Source organism: Centruroides sculpturatus, unplaced genomic scaffold, assembly GCF_000671375.1.
Source record: "Centruroides sculpturatus isolate CEXI.00-Female unplaced genomic scaffold, Cexi_2.0 scaffold47, whole genome shotgun sequence".
Taxonomy (NCBI): Eukaryota; Metazoa; Arthropoda; class Arachnida; order Scorpiones; family Buthidae; genus Centruroides; species Centruroides sculpturatus.
Window position 1 is genome coordinate 1019752 of NW_019384385.1, and position 11311 is coordinate 1031062.

Genomic DNA, 11311 nt, shown 5'->3' on the forward strand with positions numbered 1-11311 from the left:
TTTCTGGCATTCCTTCCAGTTTATAGAATAGTTACACTGAAAAAAATATACTTAATAATATATACACAGTCTATCATACCTAAGATGATATTTACAGGATAAGAAGGTGACAGGGGCATAGGTAGTCCACGATTCATCTACTATTTGGTTTAAATGGTTAATGCAGTGCCGTAACTAGCCATTCCTGTGCCCTGTGCAAGAATTTGCAATTAGGCCTCTTAATTAATTAGGTTTGGGAAAATAATAAAACAAATATATGCATTTTGGACTCCCCTTCCAAGTGGGCCATGTGCGAGTGCACCTGTCGCACCTGCCTAGTTACGGCACTGGGTTAATGAATAAATAACTTTGATAATCATCGTTCTAAACTATTAAATCATTGATTTAATAGTTTAGAACGATGCATTTTAATTAAAATGACCATTTGTTATAGTTTTAATGTAACAGTTCAATTTTTGCTCTCATTTTTTACATACATAATCTTATATTCCCCTGTATACTTCCCTTGTTTTATGTACAAAAAAGAGAATTTCTATAATTAAATTTAACAAATAAAAAGAATGCACTAAGGATTCACAAAATACAAAATATTAATAAAGCTCTGTGGATACGACTTTTTAAACATGGCGCAATCCATCGCTTAGGACATAACCTTCATATACTTTTCCTATATATCTCGTGTATTATTCCAATTTCACTCTATAACAATTCACTTTTGGTATTAAAAAATCAACATCGATAACCTGCATATATTAACGATCGATTGATTATATCCGTAGCAAACTACGGCACGAATACTTACACTGCCATAAAACAAATAAATTAAATCGTCCACGACTTTTCTTGATCTCTTCGTGTTGTTTCTGTTGTGTTTTTAAAGCATTAAAAAACGAGAAAAGTCCGTAAATAAATATAAAATCGGGTCAATAATAGAAAAATAGTTTTAAAAGAGAGCATGCGCAGTAAGATAATAAGGTTTAAGGAAGTAAAAGCAGACGACAAATTTTTGTAATTAATTATAATTATATAATTAAATTAATTTAATTTAATAAAATTTCTGTTTTAATTTCATTAAGTAATATTAAAATGTAATTTTAATTTATTACGAATACACATCTAATACAATTAAAACAGATATGAAATTATGTTGAACAGCACTTTTTAGTGGCCGGATGGCAGAGCGGTTAAGGTGGTAGCCTACCGCTCTGAGGAGCCCGGCCTCGAATCCAGACGGGTCGATAAATCACCAGGAACTCTTCGGGGTGGCCCGTTTGGAAATTTCGAGCCCCGTCCTTCACCATCCGGCCGCCCCATTGTGGGCCTAGCCAAACCCATAATGGGCTTGCTAAAAGAGGTCCTCTTAGTGCCCACAGGGTGGAAAAAGTTTAAAAAAAAGCACTTTTTTAAAATACTCTTTTTGCCCTTTGGACACTAAGCGGGCGTTTTTAACAAGCCATTACGGGTTTGGCCAGACGCATAATGGGACGGCTGGATAATGAAACGGGACCGAAGTATTCGAATGGATTACCCCCGAAAAATTTCTGGGGTTTTTTGATCCAAAGCTGGTGATTTTCACACTTCGTGAAAATAAAACTCGGATAATCAAAATGTTTTTTTCCAGTTTCGACTCTTTCTGATCTGCAGGCACTAAAAGAACCTTTTAAATTTATCATGCCCATCGTGGGTAGCGGCAGGATGGTTGAGATAGATAAAGAATCAGTCTAGGCTTTCGATACCCGGAAACGAATCCGGACATAAAACCCCAGGAATTTGTCGGGGTCTAGCCCGTCCCGGATATGCTAGATCCCGTCCATCACCACTCGGGCGACCATTGTGGACCTGACCGAACCCACAATGGATTTTGCAAAAGGCCTTCTTCAAAAGGCCAAGGATATCATTGTGAGTTCGGCCAGGCCCATAATAGGACGGTCGAGTGGTGAGGAACGGAACCCGACATTTCCGAGACAGACCGCCCAAAAAGAGTTTTAAGGAGTTGCTCGCTTGAATTCGATTCCGGGTTTCCAGTGAGGTAGATTGACGCCTTAATCGCATCCAGTCGTTGAATATTCACAACTGTTATTACTTTTTAAAATAAAAACTTGAGTCTTCTTTTTCTCTGTTTTCTTTATGACAGTCTAAAAGATGCCGTTATTATCTGTAAGAAAGTTTTTAAAAAAATTAGTGTATGCAGAATGTAAAGAGTATTAACGAGATTTTATTCTTTTAATATATTCTTTTTTTTTGAAAAACATTATTATGAGAAAAATTTGGCAATAAAAAAGAAAAAGTTTTATAATCCTACGAAAATTTATAATCGTTTGGGTTGGCAACGTTCCCTCTTGTGTATGTATATTTCATTTTGAATTACATATCACATGTGAACTCTTGCTGTATTTGTTTTCGTGTTGCTATATTCAGAAGCATTACTGAATTCTAATTCGTAGAAGTTGTATAAGTAAATATTGTGAGTACTGATATTGAATTAAAATTACGATTTTTAAATTGATTTCAGACGAGAACTGTGAGTTTTTATTTCAGTGTACATAATGTAAGATGGAAAAATTGCTTATTATAAACAAGTATAAATAAAGCGAAACGATGTTTTACAATGAATCCAGGAAAATGTCCCAACATACACTGTACAAACACACTTATAACACATATTAATTAAATATAGTTTATTTAACAATCTTTACGGTCAATCTTTACCTATGTGCACCGTCATGGCCACAGAGTGGGGACCCACATTCTAATGGGACATTCCAATTTTCAACGCGAGTGTTGAAGTCAACAATTTGACGTCATCAATGATGTTCCAACTCGAGTACGAAGTGCTTAGTTTCCATAATTCCATTCTCATCAAGATGGATTCCATTCAAATGTCACACCAATTACCCACAATTCATTGGAAAATAGCAGTCAATATGTCTGTTGAGAGCTGAGTGTGTTGAGACAGTGCTGACAATAGTGCCATTTCAACGTTAAAAAAAAGGAACGATTTTTAATGAACATTGAGATCAGCATTGAAAATTGGAATGTCCCATAACCTAGTCTAACCTATTCTAATAAATTACCAATTAATTTGGTAATTTATTAAAATAGGTTAGGTTAGGTTAGGTTAGGTTAGAATGTGAGTCCCCATTGTGAGGCCATGACAGTGCACATAGGTAAAGATTAACCATCATTTCCATTCATGAAGGACAATTTAAATTTAGAATAAGTTAAATCCTGCAATTATTAGACTAGTTTTTCTCTTTTCTCTACACGTGGAAGTGTAAAAGATCAAAACAGAACCAGGTGGACTGACCACCTGGTTCTGTTTTGATCTTTTACACTTCCATATAACTTGGAAACTTTCCATTTGTGTAATGATCTTCATGTTCTGACTGCATAGTTTACATGCAGTACAGTCCTGGCAAACCAACATATAAGGACGTGTCAGATTAAGGATATTGTTGAATTATTGAAAATAAGGTGAATTCAATGGTTTAATCTTTCAGAAAGAAAATATTTATTTATTTGCTTGATATTAATACTTTGTATTAAGTTGGACTATCCTATTGATCAAAACATCCGAGTATGTTGCCATAGTTGATAATTAGTCTTGCCAAATTGGTAGACTAACACTAAATTTAGTGGAATTGAAGCAACCATTGGAAATTTAGTGGAGGTACAGTATTTTTGGTGGGAAATTTCAGGGAACTGATATTTATATTTGTAAATAGTGTTATGTTATACGATACTGTTTTTTTTATTTTAGCAACATAAGATGACAAGTCTAACAATCTTTAATATTGTGTTCAAGCTTGACTCAATATAATGCCACATTTATTCAAATTTTGTGGAAACTGGAGTTTAACTAGTGGGAAGTTTATCTATGATTTGGCAACAGTGCAAGAGTGACTAGTGTCATATTATTGGATATGTCAAACTAGTGAATGACCGGGTTATCAAGATTGTACTATATGTCATGTGTTCTCAGTTAATACATGTTTCAAAATAGTTTTTTAACTACTTTGTTTGTTTATGGTATGTAAATAAAGTGACTTTTTCCTAGCCAAAACTCTCTTTTCTTGTTCACATTTTAGAATTAATACTTATTAAAAGTTTGTTTCACAGATAAAACTTTTTTAATGCAGTTGTTATTTGAAACAGGCAAAATACTGTCAAAACAATAAGTCTCATCCTCTTTTTTGTTTAAATTCATACAGTGAAATATTTAAAATATTTGATCATTGTACAAATTTATGCTATTGATTATGTTATGCATAAATAATTTTAAGAAATATATCAAGTTGAAATCCTGATTATTGAAATTGAAATTAATTCTGATTATTTTTATAGCTTTTCATCATATTTATTTATTTACATATTTATTTTTTTAGAGCAATGAAACTGCTGGATTATGAAAATCAGGTATTTCTTGAACTTATTGAAGAAGATGGACTTGTCATTATGGCCAAGTAAGTTTACAAAATTTATCAAATACTGCAATTGTCTGTGAAATACATTAATTTTATTTCTTCTTATTTTTATATTCAAATAAATCACCAAATTAATCAAATTACCAGCATTGATAGATATTTCAGTATTTTTTTAATTAAATATGTAGTATTTTTCCTTCTGTAGAAAAATAAGTTTGATTCTATAATGAATGAATAGGAGGAATATTAAATTTTTTATAATAATCTAAGTAACTTACAACTGTCCAACAGATTTTTAAATATTCAGTTTGGGTGTCATACAGGAAGTAAATAAATTGAAAATAAATATTAATGATTACAAATTCAGATTCATTTTATTAATAAAATACTGAGTTACAGTACATACCTGGTGCAGACAAGAACATATTGGCATTATTACAGATCATTAACATTAGAGGCTACAGTAACATTACATGTGTAGTATATACAAAAGATGGGGATAAAATAACAATTTGTATGATACAGAAAATGTATGCATTAAAATATTATATAGCAGAGAATCACAAAATACAGAAAGTAAATAACAAAATACAATACATTATAGAATAATAATGCAGACAAAGTATAATACAATATTTCAGTAGAAAACATAATACAATAGCAATTAACTAAATTTACAATGACTTATTTGAGAAAATTAAAATACATAAACAATAATATAAAATTCAGTAAAAAAAAAAAAAGTGTGTTATAAAGTAATAGTACCTGTAGCAATAAAAATAAGACAATACAACACAGTTAGTGAGAAAGGTTATTTGTGTCCAGGAACGGTGGTGCAATGAAAGTATGCACTGATGAGCCTTGTGAGGGCCTCATAGGTGTCTTTATTGTCCAGGATACCGTGGGATTCATTGGGCCAGCGGTATCCATGCACCTCCATGGAGGACCACAGGAAGTGCCTTTCATGATCCAACATAGGACAGTTGAAGATATAATGATCCGAGCTGTCATCCACACCACAAAGAGGACAATCAGAGTTTGCAGCTCCAATAAATCTGGCCAGGTAAGACTGGAACCTGCCATGATTTGTTAAAAATTGAGACATACGATGACATGGTTTGTACCAGTTGTACATGTGCCGGGCTGTGAACGGCTCACGTATTTGTAAAATCTAAGTGACTCATACAACATGGAATTCATATAAAACGGAATTATCAACAATGTTATAAGGGGGTCGACTGTATTGTAAAACGTGTTATTGATATGGGGAGAAAATAGAGAAATCATAAGCATTAGTATTATTGTGTGATGTATTTGATGATAAATAAGATGATAACTTTTGTTTTTATAAGTAACAAGTAAAAGAACTTTAATCATTTAAATAGTTGGATTTAATTGTTCCATTATTGATAAAATATATGTTATATTAACACTAATTAACAAATGGTAAATTGCTTGAATTATATTTTGGATCTTTTCAATTCAAAAACGTTTTCAACATGAAACCTTACAGGATTTGGTTGGTGAACTAATGTTTTGTGATCTATTATCTAATCTACTTAGCCATTTTAATAAGGTGATTTAGGGGTAATTATTTAACAAAAATACACAAATCAAATTTCAAAAAATAAATTCAAACTTTCCTTAACAAAAAAAGTTTGATAATTTTATTAATTTTGGAATTGCGATCTATTATATCTATAGTTTTAGTTTTTATTTTATTGATAAACAAGTTGAATGTGTTTTTCTATATGTATAAAGGGTTCTCTGAATTGTAATCTATAACTTTTTTAACATTGCATTGTTTAACAAATCTATTAATTTTGATTCTATTGTTTAGTCTAGTGATTAAAATGTGTAGGAATGGTAATTGCTGGTTTTTTTTCATGTTCTAATTCAAATTTTATGTTTAGGTCTAGGTTTTGATGTATTTCAGAAATTGATTGATTTCAATTCGAATGCTGTTGTAAATGAGTAGGCAATCATCCATGTAACAGTAAAAGCCTAAAATTTCTGGGTTGTTTACAATATTTTTGTCAATTTTTTTTGTGCTGATTTCAGCTAGTTTTGGTCATATGCAGCTACCCCATGGGTAGCTGCAAATTCGGTTTGTTTATAGTAATTACCTTCTGACTAAAAAAAAATTATAAACATGATTATTTCAATTAACCATACAATTTGATACTAATTAACAAATTAATAACTGTGGAAAGATTTTTATTGCTTCATAACAGTATCTTGATAATGTTACATTGAAACTTGGTTTATAGCTGAAATAAGCTGAATTCAAATTTGATTTTAAATGGATGTTCTTAAAATAGTAAATATTACTGGATTATTTGTAAATTTATCTCAATAGAATATTTTTCAATTAATTTCACATTAAATAACATTACTGTTTAAACTTCAATTAAAATCATATCATGCCAAGTGTTGTACCAATGTATTATCTACATTGGAACAATCTTTTTACCCTTTACATGAAAATGCAGGAACACAAAAAAAAGACATTAAGAAAAATAATCAAACACTAAATTGTCAGAATTTTACTATATCAAATAGCAGATTAGGAGGCTATGAACTTGGGAAGGGCAAATAGGTATCTCTTCTTATTTTCATTGGAAATATTAGCCGTTCTTTTACAAAAGCCAGTAAATATACACGTTTATAAGCTATATCATACTCTACAAATGCTAGCCAATATCACTAGTCCAATATGTAAAAATTATATTTATTAGACAGTTTGTAAAAAGCTGTTATTAGTTAATCACATACTCTGAACCAATTATGGTGTATAGATAATGAAAACAAATGTTTTTGAATTCCTTCTGATGTAAAGTACTAAGTTATTTTTATGCCTTTTACAATGATTAGCGACACGACTTTGTGCTGGAAATAGCTGTTACCTAACAGGTACTTTACGCAGATTCACATTAATGTGCCAGGCATGGACTTTTAAGCGTGCACCAAAAGAAATAATGACAAAGTTAGTCAAAACCAATCCAATATTTAATAATTCTAATAATGATTCAAAAATTAAATTTGTTGTTTGATAGTAACAATCAAACAACAAATTTATTCAAAGAAAATCAATAAGAATAAACCCTACAAAAAAACTCAAATCAATCTATTTGCTAACTTAAATCTATTCCCCTTTGAAACTCGACAAAAAATTCAAAGACTTAACTTATGTACAACAATTCTTATGAACTAAGGTCCTAATCATCACCTCAATATACTAGGAACCTTTTTCCTCAACTCTCAAGACTTTCTAATCTTCGATCCACAAATCGAATAACTTCAAATCTCCTTGGAACCACTTTATCGCTATCAGACACCTCTTCTTGTTCGCTGCTATATAGCTTACCACGCTCGTTGCTAACAGAAGCTCACCTCGGTCATCTTCACTTGAGGTTCGGACTTTATACTATGAGGTGATGTCACAATTCTGAGTGAGATCACTCCCCTCATTTACATACTTATTGCTAACAGTAAATTTTTCCTTTCTGCCTGGCAGCCTATTTCCCAACAATACTCGCTAACCTTTTACATTATTCTTCTTTACAATTTTTCAGGATGTTTTATTCTTTAAGGTTTATCAAGTTCCTAAGTTGTACTTTTTTACTAAGTTGTGGAGTCTCCCCCTCTTTCTCGGTGCGGACTTACTTTTTCTGCTTGGGAGTGCAAGTGTGCGTGAGTTTTTTCTACAGTGCATTTTTTTTTTGTCGGTGAGTTGACTCTTTTTCTTCTATTTTTAAGTTTCTAAGGTGAGTGGTGAGGAAACCTTCGTCCTAACAAAACATAAGCCCCAAACAAAATAGAATAAAAAGCAAAATAAAAAATAACTAAAAATAACGCTTGGACTTGGTTCCTTACACCCCTTCCCCTTTAGATTAAAGAGAAATTTATTTCTCTTTTCATTTAAAGCCAAAAATCTCCAACTCTATCTCTTCTAAAGGAGTGCGCCTTCTATACAATTGCTGCCAGGTTTACAAATTACTACATCCCTTACAATGACTGTGACATAAGCGGGAGTGACTTGTTGCTTAATAAATTTATTCTAACTTTTACTTAGTTATACAATTCGGGGAAAAGACATACATCACATGCGTGTTCTAAGGTTTGTTGCTTTTTCATGCTCTTGTATGGCGTGAACAAGGCTGAATCGTTAACCCAATACTTTTTTGTTCTATTTATTTTCTTTCTTCATGCTATGGACTGACTGTCAGGTTAGAGTTTTTAGCATTGTTAGTTAGTTTTTATTTTAGTGCTTGGTCACTCCAGTCCATCATCATGAGAAAAAACTAGTAGTAGTAAAATCGGTTTTTTTTTTCTCTCTCCCCCATTTAGCCAAAATTCCTTTCTCTCTAGGGTTCCTTGGATTACAATTAGTTTGGTCTAAGACCATCTGCAAAGAAAATTATATTCACCTACAGCATCCTTCTTTATCTTTGAGACCTCGGCTTCCTGTTGAGACCTGTGAGTTGTCGGTAATCCACTTGTTGTATTGGTCGCAATCATCATTGGATGACTCCAGATGGTCTTGCTCTGAGTGGCAAGGGTGTTGCCTGATCCAGTGACGATCCCGTAATGGAGCATGATCATCTATCGTTGCCCCTGTCGGTTTGTAGTAGAGGTGTTGGTATAGTTTTCTTTGGGAACAGTTTATATCACTTGAGATTTGTGATGTGTTGATGTCCATGGCTGGCTCCAGTGTGGGGATCTTTTATCTCGTAGGCTACTGAATGAGATAATCTTAGCGATCTCGTAAGGTCCTGACCACTTAGGTGCCAATTTAGTGCTGAAGTGCCGGCTAGAAGAAATCGGGTGAGTTTTTAAGACTACTAATAAACCCACCTTGAATGTATCTGGCTGCCTTCTCAAATTGTAAGCTCTTCTCTGTTTTTGTTGTGCAGTTTGCACGTTGTCTCAGGCTTGTTTTTGTAGCTGTTGCAATTCTGCCCATTTTCTCTAATGGTCATAGGGCAACTTGGATAAGACGTTAGGCGGTCCTATGGGAGTGCAATCTCTCTCCCGAGATGTAGTTGAGCTGGCGTATACTTTGTAGAACCCTGTTCTGTAGTTCGTAGTGCCAGCACTAACTCTGATATATGGGTGTCCCATTCTTTGTGGTTCCGTTCAATGTATGCCGCAATTATCCTACCTACGGTGCGGTTTACTCTTTCCATAAAATTTGACTGAGGATGATATGGTGTCGTCAGAATATGCTTAATTCCAGTGCGGTCACAAATTTCCGCTAGGAGGTGAGAAATGAATTGTGGCCCATTATCAGATATTAACTTTTTAGGCATGCCATACCTGCAAAAGTATTCATTATACATACAATTTACAATGTTTTCTGTGGTAATCTTCCACAGTGGAAAAATTTTGACCTATTTACTGAAGTAATCAACCATAATGAGAAGATACTGATTACCTTTGTTGGACCTAGGATAGGGTCCCATAATATCTACTCCTACCTTCTCCCCTGGTTCCGTTACCTCGGGGACTTGCATTAGTCCGGCCGTTTTCTTCTGGTTCTTTACACTGAGATCGTCATCAGGTTTTTTAATGATTCCTTGATGGTTATTCATTTTGGAATAAACACCATAATTGGTTCAGAGTATATGATTAGCTATATCCTGGTGTGGTGAGTGGTTGTTTGCTGTTATTAGTATTTTTATTAAAAATTATATAAAATAAATCTTTTAATTTTGATTAGTTTATTGTAAAATATGGTTTTGTTGGTTACTATGATTACCACTAACATTATCTGATTGGTCATAATGGCTACCTCTAACATTCCCTATCAATGCTGAAAGAAGTTCAGTTAAGTCGGATGCTTGCATTTACTAATATATTTAATTTAACTTAATGTTGCTTTTGTTGATTTTTAGTTTCATTTTGAACTCTCAGAAAATTATGCAAATGATTGATATGGTGGAACCCATTGAAGTTGGACTAATTGGGGATGATGGTTGTCTGAGTTTGCAAAAATGCGAGTTAGTGGGGTCTTTTTTTTTTTTGTCATTGGGAATGAATATAATATGTAATTAAAAATCAGTCTATTTACATAAGTTTTATTATGACAAGTATATATAGTATATTGTGCTTTCAGAATATGCTGCATACAAAATGGCATAGTATTGGAACAATTTACTGTATTGATGATGGCTCACTCAGAGTTTGTCAATATGTTATTTTGTCTTCTTCAATGTCCTGTGTAATTCATATCAGATGATGTGAGCATGATAATGTGCCACAACTTGTGCTTGATTGAGGAGACCACAGATAAAAGAAGTTAATAATTTCATTTAATTTTTTCAAAATTCTTTGAGTTAAGCAAAGTTCAACTTAGCAAAGGTCTACTGTAATTTGATAAAAATTATTTAAAATTTTTCTTTTTATTTACAGGGGACTTGGAATTGAAAGATTGTTGTTAAGTCTAATAAAAGTTTACAATGATCCGGGTAATCTGATTTTAATTATTGGAACTTCACCACAAGAAGAGGCAAGTATATTTAATTTTATACAGATTTAAGTATTATCTGTTTATGAGATTCCAATGCCAGTTGAAGAAGGAAAAGTAGTAAAAACAAAAGAACACTTTATTAAAAACTGAAAAGAAATGAAAAAAAAATTTAATAGGGTCTAAACTAATACAAGAATAGCCTATAAGTATCAATACTTCCAAATTACATACCAGTATTGCTTTTATCTTGTTTCTTTCTAATGTTTTCTTTGTAATAGAAATATACACATAAATGAAGTAACAGTTTCTATGAGTACTGAAATGCAAAGTAGTGTATAAGAATGTTTTGCATTTTAAAAGCAATAAAGTAATACCTCGACTTACGCTACCCTGACTTACGCGAACCCGGAGTTAC

The 11311-nt window shown here is 32.6% G+C and overlaps 1 long non-coding RNA gene across 1 annotated transcript; it reads left to right on the top strand.

Moving 5' to 3' along the window:
- The first annotated feature begins 2331 nt into the window (after window positions 1-2331).
- On the top strand, window positions 2332-11088 carry LOC111618056. Its single transcript, XR_002755514.1, has 3 exons — window positions 2332-2464; window positions 4386-4463; window positions 10839-11088. It is a non-coding gene; the product is annotated as an uncharacterized LOC111618056 (long non-coding RNA).
- The last annotated feature ends 223 nt before the right edge of the window (window positions 11089-11311 follow it).